This window comes from Nematostella vectensis, chromosome 6, assembly GCF_932526225.1.
Source record: "Nematostella vectensis chromosome 6, jaNemVect1.1, whole genome shotgun sequence".
NCBI lineage: Eukaryota > Metazoa > Cnidaria > Anthozoa > Actiniaria > Edwardsiidae > Nematostella > Nematostella vectensis.
The window spans coordinates 6,322,181-6,336,329 of record NC_064039.1 but is presented as its reverse complement, the minus strand read 5'-3'; the positions used below and the strand labels follow the sequence as shown (position 1 = coordinate 6,336,329).

The 14,149-nt window shown below is 38.5% G+C and overlaps 1 long non-coding RNA gene across 1 annotated transcript; it reads left to right on the top strand.

The window, feature by feature from the left end:
• Positions 1 to 3,109: 3,109 nt before the first annotated feature.
• LOC125568076 lies at positions 3,110 to 7,841 on the top strand. Its single transcript, XR_007312060.1, has 2 exons — positions 3,110 to 3,643; positions 7,665 to 7,841. It is a non-coding gene; the product is annotated as an uncharacterized LOC125568076 (long non-coding RNA).
• The last annotated feature ends 6,308 nt before the right edge of the window (positions 7,842 to 14,149 follow it).

Genomic DNA, 14,149 nt, shown 5'->3' with positions numbered 1-14,149 from the left:
GTACAACCGTAGTTATGAGGACCACACCAGACACGTTATCTAAGCTACGGAGAGTACCACACACACGGATAATCTTGTACAACCGTAGTTATGAGGACCGCAACAGACACGTTATCTAAGCTACGGAGAGTACCACACACACGGATAATCTTGTACAACCGTAGTTACGAGGACCACACCAGACACGTTATCTAAGCTACGGAGAGTACCACACACACGGATAATCTTGTACAACCGTATTTATGAGGACCGCAGACACGTTATCTAAGCTACGGAGAGTACCACACACACGGATAATCTTGTACAACCGTAGTTACGAGGACCGCACCAGACACGTTATCTAAGCTACGGAGAGTACCACACACACGGATAATCTTGTACAACCGTATTTATGAGGACCGCAGACACGTAATCTAAGCTATCGAGAGTACCACACACGGATAATCTTGTACAACTGTAGTTATGAGGACCGCACCAGACACATTATCTAAGATATGGAGAGTACCACACACGGATAATCTTGCACAACCGTAGTTATGAGGACCGCAACAGACACGTTATCTAAGCTTCTGAGAGTACCACACACACACACGGATAATCTTGTACAACCGTAGTTACGAGGACCGCAACAGACACGTTATCTAAGCTACGGAGAGTACCACACACACAGATACACTTTTACAACCGTAGTTATGAGGACTGCACCAAATGCATTATCTCAGCTACGGAGATTACCACGCACAAGGATGATCTTGCACAGTCGTAGTTACGAGGAACGCACCAGACACGTTATCCAAGCTATGGAGAGTACCACACACACGGATAACCTTGCACAACCGTAGTTATGAGGACCGCACCAAATGCATTATCTCAGCTAGGGAGATTACCACGCACAAGGATAATCTTGCACAGTCGTAGTTACGAGAAACGCACCAGACACGTTATCCAAGCTATGGAGAGTACCACACACACGGATAATCTTGTACAACCGTAGTTATGGGGACCACATTAGGGGGTCGTTTCTGAAATGGACCGGTAATTACCGGACCCGTTAGGTTACCGGGAGAGTTTTCGGGAATAAGGTAATTATTTATAATTTTCAAAGTTTATGAATAGATTGGCTGAATAATGAATGAGTTTTAATAAGAAATCCTTGATTTCTCGATGTTTTTAGACAGCTGAGACACCAAACATCGCGTTAAGCGTAGGCACTTAAAAAAAAAAGATTAAAAAACAAGTAATAAAGCCTCATGTTGTAGCAAAACTTCCAATAACTTCGCAAAGTTGTTTACAATCTTTTAGGCGCACGGTGACAGCTACATGTCAAATCGAGGTGAAACCTTATTGGCCGATAAGTGATCGCATAAAATGATGTTAGCCGTGATTGGTCCTCTTCTTGCCGTGTTCTGTAAAACCATTGAAAGGGTTTCTATTCCTCTCTGATGAAAATTTACTACAACTCGACACGACTTGAAAATGGCGAGATTTGATTACAAAAAAGCAACAAATTGATTATCTAAACTTAGCAAACTGAAGATGAGTAATTGATCTATGAATTCAGTTATAAATATTAGAAAAAAAACATCGATTTTTTGGTACAATTTTTCGCATAAGTTGAGATTCCCGGTACATTTACTGGAGCTCTTGTGCTCCTGTCAGTTAGCAGGATTTTCTTTTCGGTCCGAGGATAACAGGAGTTGGAGAGCTTATCGGGGCGGGCTTACTAGGTGATTTTCTGAGTTTACCACACACGGATAATTTTGTACAACTGTAGTTATGAGGACCGCAACTGACACGTTATCCTTAGCTACGGAGAGTACCACACACGGATAATCTTTTACAACCGTAGTTACGAGGAACACATCACACACGATATCTAAGCTACAGAGAGTACCACACACGGATAATCTTGTACAACCGTAGTTATGAGGACCACACCAGATACGTTATCTAAGCTACGGAGAGTACCACACACACACACGGATAATCTTGTACAACCGTAGTTATGAGGACAACACCAGACACGTTATCTAAGCTATGGAGAGTAACACACACACGGATAATCTGGTACAACCGTAGTTACGAGGACCGCACCAGACATGTTATCTAAGCTATGGAGAGTAACACGCACACGGATAATCTGGTACAACCGTAGTTACGAGGACCGCACCAGACACGTTATCTAAGCTACGGAGAGTACCACACACCCATAATCTTGTACAACCGTAGTTATGAGGACCACACCAGATACGTTATCTTAGCTACGGAGAGTACCACACACACGGATAATCTTGTACAACCGTAGTTATGAGGACAACACCAGACACGTTATCTAAGCTATGGAGAGTAACACGCACATGGATAATCTTGTACAACCGTAGGTCCGCACCAAATGCGTTATCTAAGCTACGGGGATTACCACACACACAAATACAAATGCAAATACTTTTGCGAAAACATATATGATGCACTCTTACACGGTGTAATCTATGCAAACGGAGTTATTTTTAACAATCCCTACTGTGAATGGGGATGGTCTATTTTGCTGTCAATAAGGGCTAACGCCCTAAACAACACTTTCCTCTTCGATAAGCCTTTTGTTTCTTTTTCATGTTTATGTTTACTCAATAGAGATAAATAAAGAGCTCGAGCTACCTGTGATGATTCCCTTCACATTTCTTCCGTTTTCCTTTGGGTAGTGTGTAGGTAGCAATGCAATTTTTTTAGTGTAGGTAGCAATGCAAAATCGAGTTATTATTTTGTGATTGCCGTCTCAGAATTTTTACGAGCTTAAAGAAGGCTAATCACGCCACCATTTTATACTCCTACTTAATGCCGAATTACACAAAACATCCGTTTCCATCAGCTAGTTCAAGCGAGTAACCAAAATATTTTCAATCAAATATCGTCAATAACGTATCAGACTTCATTCGTGGATTGTTATGTTGAAGTTTTTTTGCAAATAAACCACTGTATTAAACAATAACAAAGGAGTGGTTGATCGATATTATTTAAAAGCGTTGTTTAGACTTCTTTGCCAAAACGGAAAACGATAGTACCCTAAGATTCAATCCCCGTTTTGTGCGGCCAAGAAAATGACCATCAATTTTCAAAGTTCTGTAGGAAAACTAAATCTCAATCAAATTCAATTTCCTTTTCATAATTTGAAAGCTTATCAATGTTTCTTTCTGCTAGTGAAAGGTGGTTATACGGACTTTAATTTAAAGTTTCGGAAACACCCAGTCACTATTAGGCTGTAAAAACATTGATCCTCGATTTCTACGTTTTATATTTTTTCATAATTTCTGAGATACCTCCTTATTATATAATCTGAAGATTAGTTGACAGGTCTTTCAAATTTTCGTTAAAGTAAATAAGTATTAATAAAAGAATCGATAAATACATCATTGAGATACAGAAGGAATAATGCACGCTCATTCGACGGGACTCCTGTGGTATATATCATTTGTAGTGTTACCTTGGCAGCAGTTTATCTGAAGACAGTTTGAGTTGGAGAACTGTTTTCGAGACGAGCCGTGGTTGCACGATCCTTCATCATCGAAAATCATCCACCATCCGAAGTTAAACATCCATTTTTACCTTCTAAATACTTTGTATAAAGATTTTGGAGCACATCCGGAAGGTAAGTTTAAATGATAATGATAATCGTGATTTGTTTTATTAACTAATCCTCAACCTTGTATTCTCCCGTACTCGGCCCTCGCTCGAGCCGAACAAAATTTATTCATTTCTTCAGTGAGTGCGTAGCTCCGTAAAGACAAGCATAAAATAAAGTGGCTCTATATATAACATAACCTACTCATCAATCTTTCTTGAAACAAAACGGAAAATAAGCGATGTTTGGATAGGTTTTGAAGCGATAATTTTTTTATAGCCGCTACGCAGGCTATAAATTTTTGAAGTTTGTTGTTTGTACATGCGCGCAATACTTATGAGTACTTAATGACACCTTTTAAAATAAGCGCGAAAAATCCAAATTAAAATTTGAACCGTTTTTTTTTAATTGCCTTTCAAATCTAAACGGGCTTTCATTACACATTTCTGACGATTTTAGGTTTTATTCTCAATATTTATGCTTTGTTTACTGCATCTTTATTTTGTCTTAGTTAAACTAATTGACAGTCATATGGCACATTTGTTTTCTTCAGCCCAAACATGACTATGTGAACACCTAGTTCATTAGTTCCTGTTAACACCTCGGGGGTCATCTTTAGCAAATCTGGCAACCAATATGAATATTGTGGTATTTTTGTCCATTTTGGCCTAAAAGTTTACCTTTTCACTTTTGCAATATTACTTCCGGTTGGATACACTAAGCAGCTAAGCTCTAAGCAGTGGGGAGAATGCCAGTTTGGGAAGGAGGGAAAAAATGGATTAACATTGGCCATCAAAACATTCGACTCCAGGCCACTCTGGCATTTCATTCGCAGTAAACCAATAGTTCAAAATGGCAGCTTGGTAGCAGAACGTCGCACACTTTCGGTTTTTCCAGTTTACCAAACAGTTTTCAAAGCTTCAAAGTATTGCAAGGATTAGATAGAATATTATGTAAGCTCAGGGTGAATCACATGCAAGATTTCCTCTGTGTAGCTATCATGATTTGGTCGATTTAATCAATAACCGTGCATTATTGCGAACCTCTGAAATCAAGTCAGAGGAACTGTTTGACAAAAAAATGTGTATATTTATCTATGATAACTCTACAAATTCAAGAGAAAACAACAAGACTTATCTGCAGACACTAATCAATGAACAGCACAGAGGAACAGCTTACTGCTTCTTTGTTAAAATTTAATGTCATCTCTAATAAGTCTTTAATTGTCATGGGATTATGAAATGGTTAAATGGTTTCCTGTTCACACTGTTTCCTTTTAAGGAGATACAGGTACAGTTTTATTAAAAGAGAAGCCATAACTGCAAAGATTTCCTTCTGAATTGGGGTGAATTCTCACTAGAAATTGCCATTTCTCGGCATCTTTCCGTTCACCGTTCACCATTACACTGATAGTTGGTGCACAGCTTGCGATTTCTGCTGAATATCTTCATGACTTTTTGGCATTTTCACAAGGACAATGAACCATTATATTACTTCCTTTCTTCCTGAACTGGCATACCACACTTTTAAGGAGCCCATGTCTCATAACCCACAATGCTTAATGGGTTATCAAATAGATAAGCTAATATTAAAACAGTTCAAGTTAAGAAAGCTGTTAGTGTTTTTATGACTGTATATAATGTTAATATGAATAAACATTTACATGGCTTTTAAACAAATTGACCACAATATTTGTATTCTATGCCAGAATATTTGTTAAAGAGGATAATGAAATTTGTTTGATAGGGTGTTACAGAACCTTTAAGGTACTCATACCTATTTTCAGACGGTACCTATTATTGGACAGTTGCAAAAAAAAATCATAAAAATCACTCGTCAAGTTGAAGAACTGACATTTAGAGAACAATGTTTTCCAAAGCTTTTTACAAGACTTGGTGTTTATTACAGCTGGTTTTGATTGTTTGGTTTGATTGACTACGCACCATTATCAAACAAAGAAAGGGATTTTGGATTTTTGGAGGTCGCACAACAACGAATTTGGCTATAATTCCCAAAACAAGAAATAATCTTTACTCATGCACCTCATGGCGAGTTTAAAAACCTTCCATTTTGTTGTTGATGTCTCAGGATGCTATTTGGCCTCTGTATTCCTGATTTGTTTGGACAGTACCTTACCCTTGCAACCCGATGTATTATCAGACAGTCTAACATTTGCTGAATTATTCAACATAAATTTGAGCTGTCAGACATTTACAAACATGACTTTTAAAAACTAAATTCGTCAACAATTATTGTCTGTGGTATTTTAGTTACAGTTAAAATACTTGCATTTTTTTTTGTATTACTCTCACAAAGAAGTCTGATATTAGGTAAGAGCTTTCGATAATATGGTCAGTAAAACACTTCTTGCGATCGTTTTCTAAATTTCCTTGCCATCAATTTTTGTGGTCTATAATGGGTATAGTACCTACTTCTCTCAAATAACAAATGAGAAATGTTCTCCATAGCATTATCATTGCAGCAAATCAGCAACAATTTATATTGAAATCCAGCCCTAAACCAGAAGTTATAAGTCATCCCAATCCAATTTTAGGGCACATCAAGCTCTGCTCATACTTAAAACAGCATAAATGTGGATTTTTGTCCAATCCAAAACATCCAAATATTTTATACAAGTTATGCAAACACTCATATTTATTTCAAAGTTGAACCCTCCATTTGTTTATAGAGTGCACATTTTTTCTATTTTTATAGGGAACAAAGTGACTTTAAGCTGGCCTTCCAAATGTAAAAGTTTCTCCTTTATGTTTACTTTTAGCCTCTTGTTCTTCAAACTTGTGACAAGCTCATTGTTTTGGTCTTACATCTCATGTATGCAGGGCTTCTGGAATTACGCGCTTGTGCGGAAGCGCGTAATTTGGCTTTTTCCGCGTAATCCACAAATTTCCACATAATCCCACATAATTTGCATAAATTTTGAAAGACAAAACATTTAATTGCACAGCTGATGGGTTCTTACCTCTATTTCTCGTAAAAAAAGAGAGATATTCTTTGTAAGAGTGCGATGTTTCGAACGGAATTTCGAAAACAAATAAAATGACTAGGTGCTCTTTTGCTAAACTGCGAAGGCCTAGGACTAATAATAAAATACCTTTTTTTATAGGCTGGTAGCGGAGCCAATGAAAACTTGCCTATTTTCACACAAAAAAATCACCTTTTCAAGTTATTTCGTGCTTTCCTTCGGTACAAAATGTAGTTTGGGCGTAACAGTTGATATTCCGTGTAATGTAGCGGATAATTTAGTAAAGAATCCCGCGTAATTTTGAGGGTTTTTTTTGCGTAATTCCAGAAGCTCTGTGTATGGAGAATGATGATTTCCATGATGTTTACATTCTTTTTGTTCATGATTGTTGTGCATCACATCCAAAGACAAAAATTGACATTTGTTTCTAATTCTATTTTAAATTGCTTCTCATACCATTCACTGCAAAAGTCGTACTGTAGCTTTCCCCAAAAAAATGACATCCAGTTTTTTTTATTCATTGAAATAGAAGTATTGCAGAGATAACATAAAAATCAACCTTTCTTTTTGAAAAAAAAATATGATATAAGTAGGATAGATATTCTCAATTTTTATTTTTTACATAAAAGATGCATGTATCTAAAAGATGAATTTTAATGATTCTTCACATTTATGTGAAGCTTTTTTCCTAAATTAAACTTAAATATGTCAACGTTGTGGACATTAAGTAATGTCCACAATAATGTGTCCTCATGCAGAAACAAGTGAGAAATCTGGAATTTTTTTCACTCCAAGGCACAAGCCCCTTTTTCAGTGAGCCCTGTGAAATGGGCGTGAACCCAAATTCTCAATATTTTATCATTTTCATAAGGCTCAATGGTTTGGAAGGCTCAATGTAATTTGAAAAAATCTTGATATTGCATATCTCATGTGGAATTGCCCAGTCTACCTGCAATAGTTGTATCACCTGTCTGTTGTTTTGCATGTTCTTTTTTACTGTATATAACCTCTACAAAAAGGCACTTAATCAATAACTGTTACTTTTATTATTTTTTTCCTTTTCAGGTTAAATAATCACTTCTACTGCCCTGCCTGGTGTGTGGTGGATAAGAGGCTCAACTCAGTTTGATTAGCATTGGTCACCTGTACAGCAGATATGGGGTTCAACTACAGTGATTATAAGGATTAGCCCAGTTTGAATAGCATTGGTCTTATGTACAGTGAATATATGGATTAGCCCAGTTTGAATAGCATTGGTCTTATGTACAATGGATTAGGCGCTCAGCTCAGTTTGCTTAGCATTAGTCTGGTGTGCGGTGCATAATTCCATTTTGATTATTATTGGATAAGGGGCCATGCACAGTTAAATTAGGATTGGTCTGGTTTACAGTGGAAAAGGTGCTTAGCTCAGTCTTGTGTACAATAGGGGGTTTAGTTCAGTATGCTTAGCATCAGTCTGGTGTGTGGTTGATAAGGGACCTAGTCAGTTTGATTATTATTGTTCCCATATACTAGCTCAGTTTGATTAGCATTTGTCTGGTATGTGATGGATAACTGGCTGAGTTCAATTTGACGTAAAGTGCACTTGTAGCTCAGTTTGATTAGCATTGGCCCCTTGTGTGTTGGCTAGGGGCTAAGCTGAGTTGAATTAGGATTGTCTTGTGTACAAGGGGCTTAGCTCAGTTTGATGATATAACTGGAGGCATCAGTCTGATGATAACTGGCTTAAGTCCAATTTGATGGAAAAGGTGCTTGGCTCAGTCTTATGTACAGTTGATATGGGCTGGTTCAGTTTGATAAGCACCAGAATCTGGTGTGTGTTGGACATCAGTATCTGGTGTGTTGTGCATTTCAATTCTGTACAGTGAATAAGGGAGTCAGCTCAGTTTGCTTAGCATTGGCCTTTATACAGTGCTGAGGGGCTTAGCTCATTTTTATTAGAGCTGATCGTATAAACAGTGGGTAAGAGCTTAACTTGTTTTGATTATTATTAGTCTGATGATGAACAGTGGATAGGGGCTTAATTCTAAACACTAGGTTCTGGTGGGGCATAGTTCAGATGAGTTAGTGTTGGTCTAGTTTACAGTGGATAAGCGCTTAATTCAGTGTCATTAACATTTGCATAGCATCAGTATAGTGTGTGGTGTATAAGGGGCTTAAACTCAGTTTGAATAGCATCAGTATGGTGTGTAGTGAATAAGGGCCTTAAGCTCAGTTTGGATAGCATCAGTATGGTGTGTAGTGTATAAGGGGCTAAAGCTCAGTTGGAATAGCATCAGTATGGTGTGTGGTGTATAAGGGGCTTAAGCTCAGTTGGAATAGCATCAGTATAGTGTGTGGTGAATAAGGGGCTTAAACTCAGTTTGAATAGCATCAGTATGGTGTGTAGTGAATGAGGGGCTTAAGCTCAGATTGAATAGCATCAGTATGGTGTGTAGTAAATAAGGGGCTTAAGCTCTGTTTGAATAGCATCAGTATGGTGTGTAGTGAATAAGTAAGCCCAGTTTGATTAAGCACCAGTATAGTGTGTGGTGTATAAGGGGCTTAAGCTCAGTTAGAATAACATCAGTATGGTGTGTGGTGTATAAGGGGCTTAAGCTCAGTTTGAATAGCATCAGTATGGTGTGTGGTGTATAAGGGGCTTAAGCTCAGTTGGAATAGCATCAGTATGATGTGTAGTGAATAAGGGGCTTAAGCTCAGTTTGAATAGCATCAGTATAGTGTGTGGTGTATAAGGGGCTTAAGCTCAGTTTGAATAGCATCAGTATAGTGTGTGGTGTATAAGGGGCTTAAGCTCAGTTGGAATAGCATCAGTATAGTGTGTGGTGTATAAGGGGCTTAAGCTCAGTTTGAATAGCATCAGTATAGTGTGTGGTGAATAAGGGCCTTAAGCTCAGTTTGAATAGCATCTAGTATGGTGTGTGGTGTATAAGGGGCTAAAGCTCAGTTGGAATAGCATCAGTATAGTGTGTAGTGAATAAGGGGCTTAAGCTCAGTTTGAATAGCATCAGTATAGTGTGTGGTGTATAAGGGGCTTAGACTCAGTTTGAATAGCACCAGTATGGTGTGTGGTGTATAAGGGGCTTAAGCTCAGTTGGAATAGCATCAGTATGGTGTGTAGTGAATAAGGGGCTTAAGCTCAGTTTGAATAGCATCAGTATGGTGTGTAGTGAATAAGTAAGCCCAGTTTGATTAAGCACCAGTATAGTGTGTAGTGAATAATGGGCTTAAGCTCAGTTGGAATAGCATCAGTATGGTGTGTAGTGAATAAGGGGCTTAAGCTCAGTTTGAATAGCACTAGTATAGTGTGTAGTGAATAAGGGGCTTAAGCTTAGTTTGGATAGCATCCGTATGGTGTGTAGTGAATAACGGGCTTAAGCTCAGTTTGAATAGCATCAGTATGGTGTGTAGTGAATAAGGGGCTTAAGCTCAGTTTGGATAGCATCAGTATGGTGTGTAGTGAATAAGTAAGCTCAGTTTGAATAGCATCAGTATGGTGTGTAGTGAATAAGTAAGCTCAGTTTGAATAGCATCAGTATAGTGTGTAGTGAATAAGGGGCTTAAGCTCAGTTGGAATAGCATCAGTATGGTGTGTAGTGAATAAGGGGCTTAAGCTCAGTTTGGATAGCATCCGTATGGTGTGTAGTGAATAAGTAAGCCCAGTTTGATTAAGCACCAGCATAGTGTGTGGTGTATAAGGGGCTTAAGCTCAGTTAGAATAACATCAGTATGGTGTGTGGTGAATAAGGGGCTTAAGCTCAGTTTGAATAGCATCAGTATGGTGTGTAGTGAATAAGGGGCTTAAAATCAGTTTGAATAGCATCAGTATGGTGTGTAGTGAATAAGGGGCTTAAGCTCAGTTGGAATAGCATCAGTATGGTGTGTAGTGAATAAGGGGCTTAAGCTCAGTTTGAATAGCACTAGTATAGTGTGTAGTGAATAAGGGGCTTAAAAGCTCAGTTTGGATAGCATCCGTATGGTGTGTAGTGAATAACGGGCTTAAGCTCAGTTTGAATAGCATCAGTATGGTGTGTAGTGAATAAGGGGCTTTAGCTCAGTTTGGATAGCATCCGTATAGTGTGTAGTGAATAACGGCTTAAGCTCGGTTTGAATAGCATCAGTATGGTGTGTAGTGAATAAGTAAGCCCAGTTTGATTAAGCACCAGTATAGTGTGTGGTGTATAAGGGGCTTAAGCTCAGTTAGAATAACATCAGTATGGTGTGTGGTGAATAAGGGGCTTAAGCTCAGTTTGAATAGCATCAGTATGGTGTGTAGTGAATAAGGGGCTTAAAATCAGTTTGAATAGCATCAGTATGGTGTGTAGTGAATAAGGGGCTTAAGCTCAGTTGGAATAGCATCAGTATGGTGTGTAGTGAATAAGGGGCTTAAGCTCAGTTTGAATAGCACTAGTATAGTGTGTAGTGAATAAGGGGCTTAAAAGCTCAGTTTGGATAGCATCCGTATGGTGTGTAGTGAATAACGGGCTTAAGCTCAGTTTGAATAGCATCAGTATGGTGTGTAGTGAATAAGGGGCTTAAGCTCAGTTTGGATAGCATCAGTATGGTGTGTAGTGAATAAGTAAGCTCAGTTTGAATAGCATCAGTATAGTGTGTAGTGAATAAGTAAGCTCAGTTTGAATAGCATCAGTATAGTGTGTAGTGAATAAGGGGCTTAAGCTCAGTTTGAATAGCATCAGTATGGTGTGTAGTGAATAAGGGGCTTAAGCTCAGTTTGGATAGCATCAGTATGGTGTGTAGTGAATAAGTAAGCTCAGTTTGAATAGCATCAGTATGGTGTATGGTGAATAAGGGGCTTAAGCTCAGTTTGAATAGCATCAGTATAGTGTGTAGTGAATAAGGGGCTCAAGCTCAGTTGGAATAGCATCAGTATGGTGTGTAGTGAATAAGTAAGCTCAGTTTGAATAGCATCAGTATAGTGTGTAGTGAATAAGGGGCTTAAGCTCAGTTGGAATAGCATCAGTATGGTGTGTAGTGAATAAGTAAGCCCAGTTTGATTAAGCACCAGTATAGTGTGTGGTGTATAAGGGGCTTAAGCTCAGTTAGAATAACATCAGTCTTGTGTATGGTGGATAAGAGGCTTTGCTCGGTTTCATTCGTGTTTGTCTAAATGCATTAGATAAGGTGCTTAGTTCAGTTTGATTAATATTTGTTTGATGTAGAGTTGATAAGTGAATTAGACTATCATTGGTCTGGTGTACAGTGGATAAGGTGTTAAGTTCAGTTTGGTTATTATTGTTCTGATAACTCAGTTTGATTATCATTGGTTTGTTGTAGAGCAGATGGGGCTTACCTCATATTGGTTTACAGTGGATACGGGGCTTAGCTCAGTTTGATTATCATTTGCCTGGTGTGCTGTGTTGAGGGCCCTGGCTCAGATGAGTCAGTGTTGGTCTTGTGTACAGTGTTTGAGGGGCTTAACTCACTTTGATTGGCATCAGTCTGGTGTGTGATGGATAAGTGGTAAAGTTTAATTTGATGTACAGAGGTTAAGGTACTTTTAGTTTGATTAGCATTTGTCTGTGGTTTGGTGTGCTGTGGTGAGGGCTTAGCTTAAATGAGCTAGTGCTGGTCTTGTGTTGCATCAGTCTGGTGTGCAATGGATAAAGTGCTAAGCTCAGTTGAATTAGAGTTGGTCTTGTGTACAGTGAATATAAGGCTTAGTTCAGTTTGATTAGTATTGGTCTGTGTATATTGGATAAAGGAAATGGCCCAGTTTGATAAGCATCAGTATGTGCAGTGGATAAGGGGCGTAGTTCAGTTTGCTTAGTGTCAGTTTGGTGTGCAGTGGATTTTAAGGGGGTTTAGTTCAGTTTGCTTAGCACCAGTTTTGTGTGTGGTGGATAAGGGGCTTAGTTCAGTTTGCTTAGTGTTATTTTGGTGTGCGGTGGATAAGGGGCTTAGCTCAGTTTGCTTAGCACCAGTTTGATGTGCGGTGGATAAGGGGCTTGGCTCAGTTTGCTTAGCGTCATTTTGGTGTGCGGTGAGTAATGGGCTATGCTCAGTTTAAGAAGCATTGGCTGCTTGTGCAGTGCTGAGGAGCTTAGAGCAGTTTAGTTGGAGCCGGTCATATAAACAGCGGATAGGCGGGCTTAATTCAGTTTGTTTATTATTTGTCTGAACAACAGTAGACAAGGGGCTTAGCTCTGTTGAATTAGCGTTGGTCATTTGTACAGTGGATAAGGGGCCCTAGCTAAGTCTTGTGTATAGTGGATAAGGGGTTTAGTTTGATTAGCATGCGATATATAAGTAGCTTTGTTCAGTTTGTACGGTGGATAAGGGCCTTAGCTCAGTTGAGTTAGTTTAGCTCTCGTGTACTGTGGATAACAGACTGAGCTTTGTTTGATTAGCATCAGTTTGGTGTGTGGTGGATAAGTTGCTTAGTTCAGTTTGATTATTATTGGCTTGTTTTCAAGTAAATAAGCCGCTTTGTACAGTTTGATTATAATTTGTTTGTCGTACAGTGGATAAGTGGCACAGCTCAGTCTGAATTTAATTGGTCAGGTGTCGAGGGGATATGGGTCTTTTCTTTGAGTAGTTTTAGTCTAATATACAAGGGGCTTAAATCAGTTTGATTATTATTGGATAAGGGGCTCAGCTCTGTTGAATAAGGGTTTCATGTACAATGGATAAGAGGCATAGCTAAGTTTGATTAGCATCAGTCTTCTGTACTGTGAAGGAGGGGCTTTGCTTTGTTTCATTAGCGTGTCTAAATGCGCTAGATAAGGTGCTTACTTCAGTTTGATGATCATTGGTCTGATGTACAGTAGATAGGGGCCTCAGCTCAGTTTGATTATCATTTATGTGGTGTAGAGTGGATATGGGGCGGATATTTTGGTTGGTGTTAGTCAAATAAACGTTTTATAAGGGGCTTAGCTCAGTTTGATTAGCATTGGCCTCATGTGCAGTGCTGAAGGGCTTTCCTCATTTTGATTAATCTTGTCTAATATAAAGTTGATAAGGGGCTTAGCTCAGATTTGATTAGCATGGATGTAATGTACAGAGCATAAGGAGCTTAGCTTAAAATAATGTATTCAATAACGATTTTGGAATTGTTACAATAACCCTGTCAAGCAAATGATACAGTGAATGTTGGAAAATTCGCGACCGGAAAATTCGCGAACACTAAAAAAATTCGCGGTCAGGTCTTGGACCCCAAGGTTTTTTTTTGGCCCCCAAATACTACTAATTTACCAAAATAACTACAAAATTCCCGCTGAAGGTTTAAATCGCGGATTTAAACCTTGGAACCCAAGACCCGCGAATTTTCCAATATTTACTGTAATTTCTTGTCGTTGTCAAAAGAAGATGAAAATGAGAAGATAATACGCTGAGGTATATTTTACGGGTTTGTGGAAACCTCTCTATTGATTACTGTAAGAAAAGTGTGATAGAATTGATTTATTTGTTGCAATTCTAATAAACGAACAAAACAACTATATAGTGTCATTTAATTCCCTACTTGCACTTGATTAAAATATAACAAGTTTTTTCACCGACGTTGCTACGACATGTTTTTTCACCGACATTAG